The sequence below is a fragment of the Anomaloglossus baeobatrachus genome, chromosome 1, assembly GCF_048569485.1.
Source record: "Anomaloglossus baeobatrachus isolate aAnoBae1 chromosome 1, aAnoBae1.hap1, whole genome shotgun sequence".
Taxonomy (NCBI): domain Eukaryota; kingdom Metazoa; phylum Chordata; class Amphibia; order Anura; family Aromobatidae; genus Anomaloglossus; species Anomaloglossus baeobatrachus.
In genome coordinates, this window is record NC_134353.1 from 402,794,921 (window position 1) to 402,816,118 (window position 21,198).

General features: G+C 52.9%; 1 long non-coding RNA gene across 1 annotated transcript in view; it reads left to right on the forward strand.

Annotated features, from left to right (window-relative positions):
- Positions 1-15,339, forward strand: part of LOC142293868 (uncharacterized) — a 90,507-nt gene extending 75,168 nt beyond the window's left edge. The window contains exon 5 of the long non-coding RNA XR_012751296.1: positions 15,269-15,339. This is a non-coding gene — a long non-coding RNA (uncharacterized LOC142293868). The remainder of the gene's footprint in view (positions 1-15,268) is intronic.
- The last annotated feature ends 5,859 nt before the right edge of the window (positions 15,340-21,198 follow it).

A 21,198-nucleotide genomic window follows, 5' to 3' on the forward strand; every position in this document is an offset into this window, starting at 1 on the left:
ACTCTGCTCACCCTAAACTCTAGTTTATTGGTTCATTCATTGCACCGGCTTCTTGCCTTTGATCGAACGCATGCGCACCTTGGTTTTTCCCACGCTTCTGAACTCTCGTCACCCCTATCGTGCCTGTGATTATACGCATGCGCACTTGGTTTTTTCCCCACGATCCTGAACTCCAATCACCCCTACCTTTTCCTGTGGCACCCGATTCCTTTTACGGATTATTATATTCACTACACAGTTCTAATAGTAACACCATGAGTTCTTCACTCTGATATATACACTTTTCTTCGGCTCAATACATTTGGCCGTTGCAACCTGTTGTTTCATTTTAACCCTTGTATATATGGGTTTACTACACTTATAGGTTTTTTAATAGATAAATTGTAGGGTACATATATGCATATATGCCTTTTTGGTTTTATGTATTGCACTCATTTTTGCGCTCACTATTAAATCATTCCATGGGATATATATGTTGTTTTTCCATTACACCATCATCTATTCCGTATATAATTAATATTGGGATAGATCTTCTCATTTTTTACATTTTTTTGTAGTAGTTTCCTTTTCTACGGTTTCTTCACTTTCCTTAGATCATGAACTTTTACCGCACGACGTTTCTGGCTGTGTGGTCTAACTGCTTCACATTCCTTGGTCCTCATGAAGATTGATGGCCATGATTAGGTGTGGGTTCTATACCCTCTCACTGCGGTGTGAATTCTAATATGGTCTGGGACACAATTAAACACATATATATGTATGGTTATACATTTTTTATCCATCGGTGATACATTCATGTTTTATGTTAATTGTTTTTATTTTTGATTTACATTGGTCATTTTATTAACGAAAAGACTGTTGCTGTTGATACAATTCATTGTCTTTTGTTTTTTCATTGGACCACGTCACTCCTTGCAGGGATTGAAGTTTTTTTCCCGCCGATTTTTTTCTTTTTGAGGGCGGTTCTTTGATGTTCCACTGGGTATATACTGTCTGTATGCATGTGACTCTGCAGATTTGATGTATCTTGTGCTTGCTGGTCCTGAGGAAGGGGGCTGAGACCCCTGAAACGCGTAGACCTATGCCGAAATAAAGTGTACATTGATCAAGTTTACATCTGGGATCTCTGGCGCGGTTCTTAAAAACCCATCTCCGCTATCTCTCTCTGTTATCAGCCAATCGGGTTACTGCTGCCGTTGATCTATATATGTGGTTATAGGAGTTGTGCCTTTCACAACTCTAATAGGTGAGTAGGATTACTCTTCACTATACCCCCTGTTTATCAGGGTAAGACCCTATGCGCTTTTTTTCCACAGGTTTCTTGCCTTTGAGCCTCTCCGGTTGGGGAGCAGTATTTCTCCATCACCGAGCACAGGGCACTTGGACTCAGTCCGAATCAGCCCTCTCGATCAATGTGCTGGAGATCAGAGCTGTGTTTCTAGCTCTCCTAGCCTTCCACCACCTGTTGGCGGGCAGGCACATTCGAGTTCAGTCGGACAACGCGACAGCGGTTGCCTACATCAATCACCAGGGCGGGACTCACAGCCGTCTGGCGATGTTGGAGGTTCAACGAATCCTCCAGTGGACGGAGGACTCCAAGTCCACCATTTCTGCAGTCCACATCCCAGGCGTGGAAAACTGGGAGGCCGATTATCTCAGCCGTCAAACTGTGGACAGCGGCGAGTGGGCCCTGCATCCGTCAGTGTTCAGATCAATCTGCCGCAAGTGGGGCACTCCGGAAGTGGATCTAATGGCATCCCGGCACAACAACAAGGTTCCGGTTTACGTGGCTCGCTCCCACGATCCTTAAGCCTTCGTAGCAGACGCACTGGTTCAAGATTGGTCTCAGTTCCGTCTGGCCTATGTGTTTCCCCCTCTACCGCTCTTGCCCAGGGTTCTGCGCAAGATCAGAATGGAGGGCCGTCGAGTCATAATCATTGCTCCGGACTGTCCCAGGCGAGCTTGGTACCCAGACCTGCTCCGTCTGTCCGTAGAGGTGCCGTGGCATCTCCCGGACCGCCCAGACCTTCTCTCTCAAGGTCCATTCTTCCGCCAGAATTCTGCGGCTCTCAGATTGACGGCGTGGCTCTTGAGTCCTGGATCCTGACGGCTTCAGGCATTCCCTCTGAGGTCATCTCCACCATGACTCAGGCTCGGAAGTCTTCCTCGGCCAAGATTTACCACAGGACTTGGAGGATTTTCCTGTCCTGGTGTCGCTCTTCCGACCATGCTCCTTGGCCGTTCTCCTTGCCGACCATCCTGTCTTTTCTACAGTCCGGTCTACAGCTAGGACTGTCCCTCAATTCCCTCAAGGGACAGGTGTCGGCTCTGTCGGTATTGTTCCAGCGGCGTATCGCCCGACTGGCTCAGGTGCGCACCTTCATGCAGGGCGCATCTCACATCATTCCTCCTTACCGGCGGCCCTTGGATCCCTGGGACCTTAATCTGGTCCTCACGGCCTTACAGAAACCCCCCTTTGAGCCTGTCAGGGAGGTTCCTTTGTTTAGACTTTCACAGAAAGTTGTTTTTCTAGTAGCCATAACTTCTCTCAGGAGAGTTTCTGATTTGGCTGCGCTCTCTTCGGAATCCCCCTTTTTGGTGTTTCACCAAGACAAGGTGGTTCTTCGTCCGACTCCGGACTTTCTCCCTAAGGTGGTGTCTCCTTTCCACCTTAACCAGGACATTTCATTGCCTTCTCTTTGTCTGGCCCCTGTGCATCGCTTTGAGAAGGCGTTGCATTCCTTAGATTTGGTGCGGGCGCTCCGAATCTATGTGTCACGCACCGCCGTTTTTAGGCGGTGCACCTCACTTTTTGTGCTAACCACTGGTCAGCGCAAGGGTCTCGCTGCTTCTAAGCCGACCCTAGCTCGCTGGATCAGGTCGGCTATCTCCGATGCCTACCAGTGTTCTCAGGTGCCCCCTCCACCAGGGATTAAGGCGCACTCGACCAGAGCTGTCGGTGCCTCCTGGGCTTTCAGGCACCAGGCTACGGCTCAGCAGGTTTGTCAGGCTGCCACGTGATCCAGTCTGCACACTTTTTCGAAGCACTACCAAGTACATGCTCATGCTTCGGCAGATGCGAGCTTGGGCATACGCATTCTTCAGGCGGCTGTCGCCCATTTGTGAAGTTAGGTTTTGCCTACTTCTCAGTTTGGTTTATTTCCCACCCATGGACTGCTTTGGAACGTCCCATGGTTTGGGTCTCCCATAAGGAACGATAAAAAAAAAGAGAATTTTGTTTACTTACCGTAAATTATTTTTCTTATAGTTCCGACATGGGAGACCCAGCACCCTCCCTGTTGCCTGTTGGCAGTTTTTTGTTCCGTGTGTTTCACCGGCTGTTGTTAGTAGACAGAGTAAAACTCGGAAAGACCAGAACTCTATCTCTACTTATGGGTGGATGTCCTCCTTCAGCTTTTGCACTGAACTGGTTAGATTGTCATCCAGGGGGTGTATATAGCCCGGAGGGAGGAGCTACACGTTTGAGTGTAGTACTTTGTGTGTCCTCCGGAGGCAGAAGCTATACACCCATGGTTTGGGTCTCCCATGTCGGAACTATAAGAAAAAGAATTTACGGTAAGTAAACAAAATTCTCTTTTTTCACTTGTGCATGTAGAAATTCTGCACACAAATATGGCTCAGCACACCACCACTAATACACTAGTTCCCATTACAATAGGGACAGGTTCACTTTCAAATACAAATTGATATTAGATGAACCACCATAATGTACAACAAATGACAAACACTGACGGTGTAACCAAAGGTTTTGCACTAGGCCTCATCACTCATATTATTACTTAGCTCTAATAGCAGATTGCTTCTTCACAACCCGATTTCCCCCCCGGTTCCAGTACTCTCTACGGTTGCTCCAACTCCCAGCTATGGCTATGTGCCTGACTCGCCCACCCCAGGGCTATGGGACACCCGGTGCCGGGCCGGACTAGTCCGGGGGTCGTCAGTGGTGGCGGGGCCTGGCTCCGTGGCCCTGGTGGGTGTCAGTTAAATATGGCTGCAGTGAATTGGGGTTTGAATAAAGTTTGTGTTCGTGACGCCACCTGTGGTTTGCGGCTATTAAGCCGCCGCTGCTGTGTAAGGCCTCCGGGGTGATGAAGTGGCAGCAATGGTGGTACTGCTCCCCACAGGTGGAGCGGTGCCCCGGGGCACAGTTGGTGCTCGTGAGAGTCTATGGTGTAGTGGAAGTCTAAGCAGACGGAATAACAGAGGCAACACCAAGGGTGCAGTTTCAAGTTCTTTACTCACACGTCCTGGTATGCGCACACTGGTGCCCTCAGACGACTGGAACCCACTGTCAGGGACCTCCGCCGTTTCTGGGTGATTCTTGGAGTAAAAACCGGTACCCTTCTCTCTAAGGTGTCTCTGTCTTCAGCTGTCTTCCTAAGCCTAGCTCTGTTAGGATGAACCAGCTCGGCCTCCACTACAGCCTCCAGGCTGGGGAGTCACCTGTCGGATGATTCTCCCTTTTCTAGAGGTTCTGCTGTGGGCTGTGGCCCGGGGAGTTTACAACTTTCCCTGGGCCTCGGTTTTTACTGTTTGGAGATGATTTTGCACTCCTCCGGTTTCTAGGGACCGTCCCCTGTTGCAGCTTGATCCCTCCACCGATGTTCCTGTGGAACAGGCCACCACAGCTCTACAGCTATCCGTGGCCCTGGAATCCCTTCTTCTCTCTGCTTGGTGTCACCTGGACCCTCTGAGTCCCAGGATCTTCACCAGGAAGCGTCTCTTTCTTCTTCTCAGCTCCTGACTGACTTGGAGCTCTCTTTCCTTCTCTCCTCGCCTGCCTCCTGCAGACCTCCTCCTCCTTCCCCACTCTCTCTCTTTCTTCTGTTGCTTTCTCTGTGCGGACACTCTGAGCTCACAGAGCTCCTTTCTCTTTCAAAGCTACATGCTGTCTCCTCACTCTCTCACTCTCCGAAGTAAACTGAAACTAACTTGACCTTCCTTTCTCTGACTGCTCTCTGGTGGCTCCTCCCACCTCCCCAGTTGCTAAGCTGTACCCTATAGGAGCAGGGATGGGTCTTACGGCCCCTCCCAGCATGCAGCATGGGAGGGTTACTGCCACTGTCCCTGGCCCCAGTATGTACCTAACAATGGGTGTTGTGTAGATTTACCAGGGGACCGGTGTTCACTCCTTTCCTCACCCAGAATGGGGCATCACACCGCTGGATGGGGTGCAATGTCCTGTGGCGACGGAAGCCTCAGGGGCGCCACACTCCCCCACAGCGAATCCCAGCACGTCCTCGGGCTGAAAAACAACAGAAAATGTGGAAAGAAACTGCAAAAACATTTTTACATGCATGTAACAAAAACAATAAAACTTTTCTTCCCTTTATGGGAGGCACAGATACTTTAACGTTGCAAAGAAAACGAACCAGCCACTAAGTCCAGTGGCCTGGTAACACAGGGCACATATACATTCACGTTCACCGGGGACCACATTCCAGTTCCGTGGCCCGGTACATATAAACATGGGGGGTGACATCTTCAAAAAGTACAAGGGGCAGTAAGGCTGGAAATGTGTCATCTTCAAAAAGCACATTAGGGCAGAACAAAAGGGACATCTTCACAAAGGATGAGGGGCTGACAGGGGCTATATACAGTTCAGCATTTTCTTACTTCTTTACATGTAGGGATTCTTCTCCGGCTCCCCACCTGGCAGCAGGTAGACAGCGGTCAGCACAGTCTGCGTCTGCTGGTCTTGGCGGGCCGCGCCTGGCATGGCGGCGGCCTGTATTGGAGTCGCTGCTGTGACCGATTCTTGACGGGCCGCACCTGGCGTGGCTGCGGCCCGGGCTTGGCGGGCCGCATCTGCGGCGTGGATTAACGTCGCCGCTGCGGCGGGATCTTGCTTGTCCGAGCGGGGTATCGCTGCTGGGGCCTGAGCTGGACGGGCCGGGCTTGGCGTCGCTGCTGCGGTGTGGATGGGCGTCGCTCCGGCGGCGAAATGTTGGCAGGCCGCACCTGGCGTGGCTGCGGCCTGGATCTGCGTCGCCGTGCCGGGCGTCTCTCCAGGGACCGCGGGCATGGCAGCGGGGGTTGGGGCACTCGCGCCGGCAGGGGCAGCATGGGACTCACCCAGATCTAGGACGGAGATGCTCTACAGCAGGATCGGCATCGCTGGTGTGGACTCTGGATGGACGTGGGCATCACCCCCACGCAGGCCTCGCTGCACAGACTTCTGCAGACTCCTCATGGCCAGCACCATCTCCTTCCCCCACACGGCTGTCTCCCGTCCGCTCTGCTTCTTCATCCCGTCAGCCATCCTTCCGACCTCAGCCTCCAGCTCAGCGGCGGTCACAGGCCTGATCCAGGTGAACTCCCCCTGGCCTCCGCTTACAGGAGCCATTTTCTCTCTCCTCCGCTCTCCATGGCGGGCACTGCTTCGCGCTCTTTCTGGGCAAGACCAAGGGGGCAGGGCTTCTCTTCGCGCCCTTTCTGCTGGCACGCCCCCCTTCTTCCCGCTCTCAGCAGCGCTAATGGCGGCGGTTTCCACAGTAAAACAGTCTTTTCAAAGGCGCACAGTACCCGGTGGGCGCCGGGCACGAAATCCTGTTCGTGACGCCAAAAGTTGACTCGCCCACCCCAGGGCTATGGGACACCCGGTGCCGGGCCGGATTAGTCCGGGGTCGTCAGTGGTGGCGGGGCCCGGCTCCGTGGCCCTGGTGGGTGTCAGTTAAATATGGCTGCAGTGAATTGGGGTTTGAATAAAGTTTGTGTTTGTGACGCCACCTGTGGTTTGCGGCTATTAAGCCGCCGCTGCTGTGTAAGGCCTCCGGGGTGATGAAGTGGCAGCAATGGTGGCACTGCTCCCCACAGGTGGAGTGGTGCCCCGGGGCACAGTTGGTGCTCGTGAGAGTCTATGGTGTAGTGGAAGTCTAAGCAGACGGAATAACAGAGGCAACACCAAGGGTGCAGTTTCAAGTTCTTTACTCACACGTCCTGGTATGCGCACACTGGTGCCCTCAGACGACTGGAACCCACTGTCAGGGACCTCCGCCGTTTCTGGGTGATTCTTGGAGTAAAAACCGGTACCCTTCTCTCTAAGGTGTCTCTGTCTTCAGCTGTCTTCCTAAGCCTAGCTCTTTTAGGATGAACCTGCTCGGCCTCCACTACAGCCTCCAGGCTGGGGAGTCACCTGTCGGATGATTCTCCCTTTTCTAGAGGTTCTGCTGTGGGCTGTGGCCCGGGGAGTTTACAACTTTCCCTGGGCCTCGGTTTTTACTGTTTGGAGATGATTTTGCACTCCTCCGGTTTCTAGGGACCGTCCCCTGTTGCAGCTTGATCCCTCCACCGATGTTCCTGTGGAACAGGCCACCACAGCTCTACAGCTATCCGTGGCCCTGGAATCCCTTCTTCTCTCTGCTTGGTGTCACCTGGACCCTCTGAGTCCCAGGATCTTCACCAGGAAGCGTCTCTTTCTTCTTCTCAGCTCCTGACTGACTTGGAGCTCTCTTTCCTTCTCTCCTCCTTGCCTGCCTCCTGCAGACCTCGTCCTCCTCCCCACTCTCTCTCTTTCTTCTGTTGCTTTCTCTGTGCGGACACTCTGAGCTCACAGAGCTCCTTTCTCTTTCACAGCTACATGCTGTCTCCTCACTCTCTCACTCTCCGAGGTAAACTGAAACTAACTTGACCTTCCTTTCTCTGACTGCTCTCTGGTGGCTCCTCCCACCTCCCCAGTTGCTAAGCTGTACCCTATAGGAGCAGGGATGGGTCTTACGGCCCCTCCCAGCATGCAGCATGGGAGGGTTACTGCCACTGTCCCTGGTCCCAGTATGTACTTAACAATGGGTGTTGTGTAGATTTACCAGGGGACCGGTGTTCACTCCTTTCCTCACCCAGAATGGGGCATCACACCGCTGGATGGGGTGCAATGTCCTGTGGCGACGGAAGCCTCAGGGGCGCCACATGCCCACGTAGCGTATTTTCATGCAGTTATGCCGCGGTCTGCACCGCAGCATAACTGCATGCGTCCTGCGTCCCCAGCACAATCAATGAAGATTGTGCCTAATCCATGCCCATGTGGCGTATTAGAGTGCAGTGCTTCAGCTGCTGCCGAAGCGCTGCGTTCTAAAAAGTGACATGTCACTTCTTTCGTGCGTTTTGCATGCAGCCTCCGCTCTGTCTATGGGAGAGGCTCCATCCAGAGCGCATGAAATCGGCTTTTCAGTACGCACTGTTTCTGCAGCGATTTGAAGCGCACATGTGCTGTTCAAATCTCTGCAGAAATTTCTGCATGGACAGAACGAAACGTGCACACATAGCCTAACAGTACAATTCTGCCGCCCGGCCGCTTTGTCCAAATAGACGCTCCTGAGTGTCGGTACCAAATGCACCTTCTTAAGGCGTTTGAAAATGGAGCTGCCGCTACTTCCCCTGGCAACGTCATGGGAAATAATGTCATCGGAAATGACGTATTTGTTAAACGCAAATGCGTTCCACGCGGCCGCTCGCTACACTTGAACATGGCGCCGCCGCATCTTCCCCTAGTGACGTCATAGGAAGTGACCTCATCGGATGTGACGTATTGTGAAACGCAAATGCGCTCCTCATGAGAAAACAATATGAACTGCAAAGTATCGTCTGGAGTGCGAGTGCGTTCCAATATTCACTGACCGCTGCAAACAACACAATACAAAAAAACGGTATGGCCTAGAGCATAAAAGCTCTTCATTTATAATAAACCAGGAGTATATATTGATAAAATACTCTGAGCTGCTGCAGAATGCCCACTCCTCCATAGCCCATACACAAAGTGCTAGTTTGTTAATGAGTCCATAAATAGGATGCAATCCATGAACGCGGTGTAATCCCCCCGTCCTATAGTGCTAAAAACATCTACATCCGACAACATACAGCCATAAGTCAAATATCAGCCTTTTCATATGATACTGAATACGTTCTTTTCATGGAGCCTCCCAAAACTCAGCAGTCCCCAAGAGAACAGCAAAAATACGGTTACAATAATTGTGTAAAGAACACCTGAAATTTATATGATGCCATACAACAGATGGATCCATATGTACTACACGTTTGTAATACAACAAACACATTATAAAGCCAAGCTCCGCAGGAAGGAAGGGAAAGGAATAGGGCAATTCGGCCAATTCCCGCCTCTAACCCTAAAGCACTTTACTTTCTTTGTATTTTTTGTGTGTTGTTGTTTTTTGAATATCTGTTTTTAAATGAATTTAATAAAATATCTTTTCTTTGTCGCTCCATTGGGAGACCCAGACAATTGGGTGTATAGCTTCTGCCTCCGGAGGCCACACAAAGTATTACACTAAGAAGTGTAACCCCTCCCCTCTGCCTATACACCCTCCCGTGGATCACGGGCTCCTCAGTTTTATGCTTTGTGTTGAAGGAGGCACACATCCACTCATACATCTCCATTTTAGTCAGCAGCAGCTGCTGATTTTATCAGTTGGAAGAAAAGAGGGCCCCCACAGGGCCCCCGGCATGCTCCCTTCTCACCCCACTAAGTCGGCAGTGCTGTTAAGGTTGAGGTACCCATTGTGGGTACAGAGGCTGGAGCCACATGCCGTTTTCCTTCACCATCCCTTAGAGGCTCTGGGTGAAGTGGGATCCTAACCGGTCATCCATTCACTGGGACCGGGCTCCCTCCGCAGCCCCTGTGGGAATCTGCCGGACAGGAGTCTATGTATCCTCAGGGACAGGGCCCTGCATCTAAAGGTACTCTGTGTCCCCATGGGGACAGTGCATGGAGCGCTTGTTTCACAGACGCTGCAGCAGCTGCTGGTTTGTGAAGACCGGGACTTCCGCGCCGACCGCGCCTGTTTGTCGGCCGCGGTATTAAATCTAGTCCCCGGCTTCATTGCAGCCTAGTACCATAACTCCCGCCCCCGGGCCTGCCAGTCAGGGGTAAGGGCGGGACGGTCGACCTGACGTCGGCAGTGAGGGCTGGAGCATACTTTAGGTGTCCTCCCCCCCCCCTCACTGATCACTGTAGGGCCCCAGATTCCCGCACTTTAATAGTCGCCGCCCACGGCTCCCTCCTCCCCTGAGAGCTCCGGCAGCCATTTTTATACAACATTCTGCCGGTGGAGGATTTCAGGAACGAGCTCTGGGAGACCTAAGGCAGGGAATCTGGTGGACACACACTCCGCTTTGGGCGGTTGGTAAGCCACACCGGTCACCCGGTGCTGGTCCCCCTAGGGTGCCGGAGTATATATATATATATATATATATATATATATATTTGTATATATTTTCTCTGTTCGGCCGGGTTGTTTGCTTTTGGCTATATACCCTCAGTGATCACTCTCCTAGGAGACAACAGCATGTCATCCACAAGGAGCAAGGGCGCTAAGGCAAAGGGTTTTTTTGCAACCTGTACCTCTTGTAGGGCTATGTTACCTGCGGGTTCCACCTACCCTCACTGTGAGCAATGCTCGACCCCTGTTGCACTTGCCCAGCCGGAGCCTCGGTCACTAGTGGGCCCCTCAGCTCAGGCAGACCCTCCTGCTTCCCCTGTCCAGGCGGCAGGGACAGAGTTTGCAGTTTTTGCTGAGAAACTCTGAGTCGCTTTCACAATCCATGGCTCAGTCCATGGACAAATGGTCTGCCAAGCTACTAGAAGCCTTGCAGTTCAGACCGGTCCTTACACAGGCCCCGGGCACTGTTGGATCATCGCCTCCAGGCCCCTCTCGGTCTGCGCCGCAGCGTGCTCCCGGGGTGGCCCCTAGGTCTCACGTGGAGGACTCCTGCACGGACCACAGTCCCAGACCGGCTAAGCGGGCTCGCTGGGAATCTTCCCCGACATCCTCACACTGCTCGGGGTCTCAGCTTGAGGACTCTCTGGAGGATGATGCGGACGTCGCAGCTCAGGGCTCTGACCCTGACGTTGCTCTCAATCTTGATACACCTGAAGGGGACGCCATAGTAAATGACCTTATATCGTCCATCAACCAGGTGCTAGATCTCTCTTCCCCAGCTCCACCTATAGAGGAGTCGGCTTCGCAGCAGGAGAAACACCAGTTTAGGTTTCCCAAACGTACACAGAGTGCATTTTTCGATCACTCCAACTTCAGAGATGCTGTCCAGAAGCACAGAGCTTTTCCGGACAAGCGCTTTACTAAGCGCCTTAATGACACACGTTACCCCTTCCCCTCTGACGTAGTTAAGGGTTGGGCTCAATGTCCCAAGGTGGATCCTCCAGTCTCTAGACTGGCGGCTAGATCTGTAGTATCAGTTGCAGATGGCTCATCGCTCAAGGATGCCACTGACAGGCAGATAGAGCTCCTGGTGAAATCCATCTATGAAGCCACAGGTGCGTCTTTTGCCCCGGCCTTTGCAGCCGTGTGGGCACTCCAAGCTATCTCAGCTTGTTTGTCTGAGATTAATGCGGTGACACGTACCTCTGCTCCGCAAGTTGCGTCTTTGACTTCTCAGGCGTCGGCTTTTTCGTCCTACGCCATGAACGCCGTCCTGGACTCTGCTAGCCGTACAGCGGTAGCATCCGCTAATTCGGTGGCAGTCCGCAGAGCCATGTGGCTACGCGAATGGAAGGCAGACTCTGCTTCCAAGAAGTTCTTAACCGGTTTGCCGTTTGCTGGCGACCGATTGTTTGGCGAACGATTGGATGAAATTATTAAGGAATCCAAGGGAAAGGACTCGTCCTTACCCCAGTCCAAACCGAAGAGAAGGTTTCAGATGGAATCTCTCCGCTCAGTCATCGCTTCGATGTCACAAGGAGACTTCCTAGCATCAATCGACATCAAGGATGCTTATCTCCATGTGCCGATCGCACCCGAGCATCAACGCTTCCTGAGGTTCGCCATCGGGAACGAACACCTTCAGTTCGTGGCACTGCCTTTCGGCCTGGCGACAGCCCCACGGGTCTTCACCAAGGTCATGGCATCCGTTGTGGCGGTCCTACACTCTCAGGGCCACTCGGTGATCCCTTACTTAGACGATCTCCTAGTCAGGGCACCTTCCCGGGTAGCGTGTCAACACAGCCTGACCGTCGCTCTGGAGACTCTCCAGCAGTTCGGGTGGCTTATCAACTTCCCAAAGTCCAAGTTGACACCGACCCAATCACTGACTTACCTCGGGATGGAATTTCATACTCACTCAGCGGTAGTCAAGCTACCGCTGGACAAACAGCTTTCGCTGCAAGACAGGGGTGCAATCTCTTCTTCGGGGTCAGTCACACCCCTTGAGGCGCCTCATGCACTTCCTGGGGAAGATGGTGGCAGCAATGGAGGCAGTGCCCTTCGCGCAGTTCCATCTGCGCCCACTCCAATGGGACATTCTCCGCAAATGGGACAGGAGGTCGACGTCCCTCGACAGGAACGTCTCTCTTTCCCTTGCAGCCAAAACCTCTCTTCAGTGGTGGCTTCTTCCCACTTCTCTATCGCAGGGAAAATCCTTCCTGCCCCCATCCTGGGCTGTGGTCACGACGGACGCGAGCCTGTCAGGGTGGGGAGCGGTGTTTCTCCACCACAGGGCTCAGGGAACCTGGACCCCGATAGTCTTCCCTTCAGATCAATGTTCTGGAGATAAGGGCAGTGTATCTAGCCCTAAAGGCGTTCCATCGGTGGCTGGAGGGCAGGCAGATCCGCATACAGTCGGACAACGCCACGGCGGTCGCGTACATCAACCACCAGGGCGGCACGCGCAGCCGTCAAGCCTTCCAGGAAGTCCGGCGGATTCTGCTGTGGGCGGAGGCCACAGCCTCCACCATCTCCGCAGTTCACATCCCGGGCGTAGAAAACTGGGAAGCAGACTTTCTCAGTCGTCAGGACATGGATGCGGGGGAATGGTCTCTTCACCCAGACGTTTTTTCGAGAGATTTGTCGCCGCTGGGGAACGCCGGACGTCAATCTCATGGCGTCACGGCACAACAACAAGGTCCCGGCCTTCATGGCACGGTCTCAAGATCACAGAGCTCTGGCGGCGGACGCGTTAGTTCAGGATTGGTCGCAGTTTCGACTCCCTTATGTGTTTCCTCCTCTGGCGATGTTGCCCAGAGTGTTACGCAAGATCAGATCCGACTGTCGTCGCGCAATTCTCGTCGCTCCAGATTGGCCGAGGCGCTCGTGGTACCCGGATCTGTGGCATCTCACGGTGGGTCAGCCGTGGGCGCTTCCAGACCGCACAGACCTGCTGTCACAAGGGCCGTTTTTCCATCTGAATTCTGCGGCCCTCATCCTGACTGTGTGGCCATTGAGTCCTGGCTCCTAGCGTCGTCGGGTTTATCTCAGGATGTCATTGCCACTATGAGACAGGCCAGGAAACCAACGTCCGCCAGGATCTATTACAGGTCGTGGCGGATCTTCTTGTCCTGGTGCTCTGATAAGGGTTTTACTCCCTGGCCTTTTGCCTTACCCATTTTTCTTTCATTCCTTCAATCCGGAATGGACAAGGGTTCGTCACTCGGCTCTCTCAAGGGACAAGTATCGGCGCTCTCAGTATTTTTTTCAAAAGCGCCTGGCAAGGCTTCCGCAGGTCCGCACGTTCCTGCAGGGAGTTTGCCACATAGTTCCACCCTACAAGCGTCCGCTGGAACCCTGGGACCTTAACAGGGTGTTAATGGCTCTTCAAAAACCACCTTTTGAGCCGCTGAGGGATGTCTCTTTATCACGTCTTTCGCAGAAGGTGGCATTTCTTGTGGCAATTACCTCACTCCGAAGAGTGTCGGAGCTTGCAGCGCTGTCATGCAATTCCCCTTTCCTGGTTTTTCACCAGGATAAGGTGGTTCTGCGTCCTGTCCCGGAGTTTCTCCCTAAGGTGGTATCTCCTTTTCATCTCAATCAGGATATCTCCTTACCGTCATTTTGCCCTCATCCAGTTCACCAGTGTGAAAAGGATTTGCATTCATTAGATCTAGTGAGAGCACTCCGGCTCTACGTGTCTCGCACGGCGCCCCTGCGCCGTTCAGATGCGCTCTTTGTCCTGGTCGCTGGCCAGCGTAAAGGTTCGCAGGCTTCCAAGTCAACTTTGGCTCGGTGGATCAAGGAACCAATTCTTGAAGCCTACCGTTCTTCGGGGCTTCCTCTTCCTTCGGGGCTGAAAGCCCATTCTACCAGAGCCGTGGGTGCGTCCTGGGCATTGCGACACCGGGCTACGGCTCAGCAGGTGTGTCAGGCAGCTACCTGGTCTAGTCTGCACACCTTCACAAAACACTATCAAGTGCATACCTATGCTTCGGCAGATGCCAGTCTAGGTAGGCGAGTCCTTCAGGCGGCGGTTGCCCACCTGTAGGAAGGGGTCGTTTTTCGGCTCTCTTTTATTGAGGTATTCTTTTACCCACCCAGGGACTGCTTTTGGACGTCCCAATTGTCTGGGTCTCCCAATGGAGCGACAAAGAAGGGAATTTTGTTTACTTACCGTAAATTCCTTTTCTTCTAGCTCCTATTGGGAGACCCAGCACCCGCACCTGTTCCCTTCGGGCTGGTTGTTCTTTTGTGTACACATGTTGTTCATGTTGAATTGTTCTTTTGGTTATGGTTTCAGTTCTCCGAACATCCTTCGGATTGAATTTACCTTAGACCAATTTATAAGTTTCCTCCTTCCTGCTTTTGCACCAAAACTGAGGAGCCCGTGATCCACAGGAGGGTGTATAGGCAGAGGGGAGGGGTTACACTTCTTAGTGTAATACTTTGTGTGGCCTCCGGAGGCAGAAGCTATACACCCAATTGTCTGGGTCTCCCAATAGGAGCTAGAAGAAAAGGAATTTACGGTAAGTAAACAAAATTCCCTTCTTTAGGGATTTTTTTCTTATAGGATTTTTCTGGTGTCGTCGCAGTGAAATATTCTCCATTCCTGGAATGCAGTTTTATGTGTAACATAGCTGCGTTGTGGGAACAATCTCCGACAGTGGGAAAATACAAAGGGATTTTGTTTTTATTCTTTCCCAGGCACCATGTTCCTACATTATAGGAACATGGAGGGAGGATCGCCTGATCCTGAAGATCAATCGCAGTGATTGGAATCACCCGATCACTGTTGTTGCCAGCTGTTCATGATGGTTCAGCCTTCCCGCCTCATCCTAATTTCCTAAATTATAACCTATATGTATCAAATATCAAAACCATTTACTATTGATGTACCTATAGAAAGGGAGCCTACAATGTGCCTGCTCCACTACACGGGAATAAGGGATGACTCTTATTGTATAGAATCAGATAATGATAAGATGATATATTATAAACTATTATGAAGAGGAGAAACCCTCTTGTAATAATCTGACATTTCAGCTCTGACTTCATAACGGGCTTTTCTGCAGATCGAGGAGTGGGGGCATTTCGATTTATTGACTGGCCGAAGTCAATGACCTGTCAGTGCTCAACCCCTTCCGGAAAGGTCGATACGGTGCGTCAATCACTCGGTTACAGTTTTGTTCTTTTGTAGGACGATCCTGATGTGAGGTGAGATATATATGGGGATATCTAGAAATAAAGATGGTGTACTTGACTGTATCTTACGGGTATGTGTGGCGTTCACAGGGCGCAACGGATTTCTCTTCTCTGAATTTCCCCGTTTGCTGGACACAATCGAGCCGCAGCCTGGTGAGGAGTGTCAATTCTTCTGGATGATTGAAAACGTCGTCTCCATGGAAAAAAGTGTTAAGAGAACCATATCCCAGCACCTGGAGATGAGAAGAAGATGCTTGGGGTGAAGGAAACTTCATTATTATTCCTGGAAGAGGCTTTCTGACAACATCTGTATATTTCTGGCCCTGAAGTCAAGCCTGAAGATTTAGCAACATGAGGCGGCTATAATACACCGTGTGCAGAATTATTAGGTAAGTTGTATTTTAGAGGATTTTTTATTATTATTGATCAACAACTATGTTCTCAATCAACCCAAAAGACTCATAAATATCAAAGCTTAATATTTTTGGAAGTTGGAGTGAGGTTTTTTTTAGATTTGGCTATCTTAGAAGGATATCTGTTTGTGCAGGTAACTATTAGGCTATGTTCACACTAGAAAAATGATTTTTCTTAAGAAATTTCTTAAGAAATTTCTTAAGAGTGCACCTGTGTTAAAAAACGCACCAAAAACGCACCTGCGTTTTAGGTCCGTTTTAGGTCCGTTTTAGGTCCGTTTTAGGTCCGTTTTAGGTCCGTTTTTACCGCTGGTTGCTCCCTGCGTTATTGTGCCAATTATCTATGGCAAAAAACGCAGTTAGCTGCAGAAAAGAAGTGACATGCTCATTCTTTTTCTTAAGAAAATCTACTGAAAGAATTTTCTTAAGAAAAAAACGCAGTGTGTGCACAGCTAATTTTTTTTGCCATAGGTTTTGCTGGGGAATGTCTGCAGAAAGGTTACAAGAATTTCTCAAGAAATTTCTGCAGCAAAAACGGACCCAAAACGGACCCAAAACGCAGGTAAAAAACGCAGTGTGTGAACATAGCCTTACTGTGCAGACTTATTAGGCAACTTAATAAAAACCAAATCTATTCTCATCTCACTTGTTTATTTTCACCAGGTAAACCAATATAACTGCACAAAAGTTCTGACATGCAAAAACAAAACCCCAAATAATTAGTGCCCTTTCTTTATGATGACATTCAGCCTACATCCATAAATTCTGTCAGTTGCTCTGTTTACGATCAACATTGCGTGCAGCAGCCACCACAGCCTCCCAGACACTGTTCCGAGAGGTGTACTGTTCTCGCTCTCTCTAGATCTCACATTTTATGAGGGACCACAGGTTCTCGGGTTCAGATCAGGTGAATAAGGGGGCCATGTCATTATCTTTTCATCTTTTAGACCAGGGGTGGGGAACCTTTTTTCTGTCGGGGGCCATTTGGAAATTTCTACCAACCTTCGGGGGCCGCACAAAATTATCAATGTTTAAATGACCCTGCTATATTGGGTGAAGCAATTAATTAACTGGGGGCATGGGGCTGGGGGCACAGACACCACACGCGGGGCTGGGTGCACAGACACCACTGGAGGGGCTGGGGGCACAGACACCACTGGAGGGGCTGGGGGCACAGACACCACTGGAGGGGCTGGGGGCACAGACATCACTGGGGGAGGCACAGACATCACTGGGGGGAGGCACAGACATCACTGGGGGGGAGGCACAGACATCACTGGGGGGGAGGCACAGACATCACTGGGGGGGAGGCACAGTCATCACTGGGGGGGAGGCACAGACATCACTGGGGGGGAGGCACAGACATCACTGAAGGGGAGGCACAGACATCACTGGGGGGGAGGCACAGACATCACTGGGGGGAGGCACAGACATCACTGGGGGGGAGGCACAGACATCACTGGGGGGGAGGCACAGACATCACTGGGGGGAGGCACAGACATCACTGGGGGGAGGCACAGACATCACTGGGGGGGAGGCACAGACATCACTGGGGGGGAGGCACAGACATCACTGGGGGGGGCTGCACACAGGACTGGGGGGGCTGCACACAGGACTGGGGGGGCTGCACACAGGACTGGGGGGGCTGCACACAGGACTGGGGGGGCTGCACACAGGACTGGGGGGGGCTGCACACAGGACTGGGGGGGGCTGCACACAGGACTGGGGGGGGCTGCACACAGGACTGGGGGGGGCTGCACACAGGACTGGGGGGGCTGCACACAGGACTGGGGGGGCTGCACACAGGACTGGGGGGGGCTGCACACAGGACTGGGGGGGGGCTGCACACAGGACTGGGGGGGGCTGCACACAGGACTGGGGGGGGCTGCACACAGGACTGGGGGGGGGCTGCACACAGGACTGGGGGGGGCTGCACACAGGACTGGGGGGCTGCACACAGGACTGGGGGGGGCTGCACACAGGACTGGGGGGGGCTGCACACAGGACTGGGGGGGCTGCACACAGGACTGGGGGGCTGCACACAGGACTGGGGGGGGGGCTGCACACAGGACTGGGGGGGGGCTGCACACAGGACTGGGGGGGGGCTGCACACAGGACTGGGGGGGGGGGCTGCACACAGGACTGGGGGGGGGCTGCACACAGGACTGGGGGGGGCTGCACACAGGACTGGGGGGGGGGGGCTGCACACAGGACTGGGGGGGGCTGCACACAGGACTGGGGGGGGGGCTGCACACAGGACTGGGGGGGGGCTGCACACAGGACTGGGGGGGGCTGCACACAGGACTGGGGGGGGCTGCACACAGGACTGGGGGGGGGCTGCACACAGGACTGGGGGGGGGCTGCACACAGGACTGGGGGGGGGCTGCACACAGGACTGGGGGGGGCTGCACACAGGACTGGGGGGCTGCACACAGGACTGGGGGGGTGCACACAGGACTGGGGGGGTGCACACAGGACTAGGGGGGTGCACACAGGACTAGGGGGGTGCACACAGGACTGGGTGATGGGCTGCACATAGGATTGTGTGGGGGTGCACACAGGACATTGGGGGGCTGCACACAGGACTGGGGGAGGGGTGCACACAGGACAGAACTGGTGTGGGGAGACACAAAGCATTGGGCAGGGCACATAGCAGCAGAGGGTCGGCGCTGGACTCACAGCAGCATTGCATTCACATCACCAGAGTGCAGGAGCCGGACACACTGCATCAGAAGGAGAAGGCAGGCACTGATCTCCGGAGGGCAGGGGGCGGACACACAACGCTGGAAGCTGAGGCTGCTGTAGACCCGCCCACAATTGGCACTGGCCGACGGGAGAACACATTGCAGCACAAACAGCAATGTGTGGATTTAAAGGGCCGGCGGCAGCAAGACCGGGGTGACAGCACGAGCACTGCCTCCCCCGGGAATCTGCCCGGGGGCCACATAAAAGGTCATGGCGGGCCGCATGCGGCCCGCGGGCCGGAGGTTCTCCACCCCTGTTTTAGACCTTTACTGGCTAGCCACGCTGTGGAGTAGTTGATGCATGTGATGGAGCATTGTCCTGCATGAAAATTATGTTTTTTCCCTTCACCATGACAGCGCCACTAGAGAGATAGGTCTGCCCATCTTAGGACAGCAAACCCACTGAAATAAAAAATGGCGGCTACTCTCTCCCACCTCAGTTTCGGTTTCCTGTCCCAGGATGGGAGACCCAGAAGAGCTGTAGCGCGGCCACAGTGAAGGCGCAAGTTCCTAGGGCTGAGTAGAGCTGGAGGATTGTGGGTGCCATGACCTCAGCGCTGGATGTGTCCTCTTGGGGGTTCTCCTCGGTGAGGGCAAAAGATGGGGAAAGCGCTCCTGGCACAAGCGGTCCTGATTCGGTTGCTAGAGCCGCCACTTCCTCCCCGGTCTTGCATCCCTGCTCGGCGCCCGGTGGCTGTCCCAGCAGGTGGGATGCACGTCATCGATTCAGGATTAACGGAGGAAAGCGTGCCTATAATGCGGTCTTGCTCTGGCGCCCGGCGGCTGTCCCAGCAAGTGGGATGCACGGCAGCGATTTGGGATTAGCGGAGGTCAGCAAACCTATCAAGCGGTCTTGGTTCGGCGCTCAACGGCTGTCCCTGCCAGAGCCGCTGCTTCCTCCCCGGATTGTGTCCCTGCTCAGCGCCCGGCGGCTACCCCAGCTGGTGGACACGCGGCGGCGGCTTCCTCCAGAGGAAAAAAAAACAAAACTTCAGCCCTGGAGGCATCCCGGGGTTTTTTCCCTTGTAGGATGGGACGCAAGGGTGGACTTTTCCCCTGTGTGTCTGGCATACTTCTTCAGCGTCTGGTGACTGTCCCTGCAGTGCATGCTTCAGATTAGGTCTTCAGGCTGTGTCCCTGCTCGGCGCCCGGCGGCGATCCCTGCAACTTAACATGCTGGACAACGGAGTTCCCTGCTGCAGTCAAGTTCCAGGTACTGGAGGGGATGTGACGTCACCTGAAACCAGAAGTCACCTCTGCACATGTGCAGTAGCAGCAAGATGGCGCTGCCCACCGCTTCTGCCTCCATGAGATGGAAGTGCAGTATGAGAGATTCTCTGCTCATGCCCTTCCTCCAGGAATACCGTGGAGGAACATCAGTAGACGCCTGAGCAACTGCAGCTGCAGAAGCGGTTGCAGCACCTAGAACGGGGTGGTGGTCACTCCAGTGATGGGCGGCTTGACTAGAGGTCGATGGATTCACGCAGGAGTCCCCATCAGATCACTCCGGTACCGTATATGACTGCAGAGGGTAGGTACTTCCGTTTATATTCCCATCAATGGAAGCTAGAAGACGATATAAGGTACCTGTATCCAGAGAACGGTAGCTGTAGAGGCTCTGGACCTGGCCTCTAGTCTTAAGAAAGTAAGAACAGCGGAAGCCAGGGAGTTCCTAAAGGGGGTATCTCTGCTGGTTACTCCAAGTTCCTCCAGCAAACCCCATAGATAGCAAGGGTGCTTCACGCTGTCAGAGACCTCAGATTCCGTCTCACGTACCTCTTCATCTATTCAGCTTTATCTCCTGACTAAGATGTGGGGGCAGGGCGTGCCTTCCGACAGCTGATGTTAACCACCTGAGTGAAGGCTAGCAGATCCACAAGGGTCTGGGTAGGCGAACGGACCAGAATCTCTAGAGGATCTCATGTTCAGAGGACTGAAAGATATATAAGGCGTCGTTCCTTCCTGTCCATGAAAAAGTTATCAAATTAGTGAAAAAGCAGTGACATGACCTGTTCAGAGGGCTTACCCTCCCTCTTTATTAAAAAGTAATATCCCGTCAAGAGGAGGATTCTTCCTATGCAATCTTTATTCTACAATCAATGTGGCGGTAGAGGGCAAGGCATATGCGGGAGACTGAGCAAATTTTTCTTTTCTTTGGCACAAGTACATCTGTCTTGCCTCTTTGGCACTTCATATCCGGGGGGTGGACAATGTAAGGGCTGACTTCCTGAGCAGGAATCCTGTATGTCAGGGAGAATGATGCCTGCACGAAGAGGTCTTCCGGCAGATAGTGCAGCTTGGGGGTCACCGACTATGGACCTTTTGCCACCCGAGCCAACAAAAAGGTTGGTCAGTTCTGCTCCCTCAACCCGCAAGACAGGCTCTGGGCAGTGGACGTCCTTCAATTATCTCGGGGCTCCGGTCTCATTTTTGCCTTCCCACCCCTGATTTGACCTTGGCAGTTCTGAGGTAGGCCCGGGAGGATAATGCACGGTTTCTGCTGATAGCCCCCCTTTGACCCAGGACGGCTTGGTTTTCTGGGTACTATAGATGTCAGCGTCAGATCCTTGGTTACTCCCGGAGAGACACGATCTCCTCTCCCAGGGCCCTCTACTTCATTCTTAACTTCCGGGCCTTCATTGA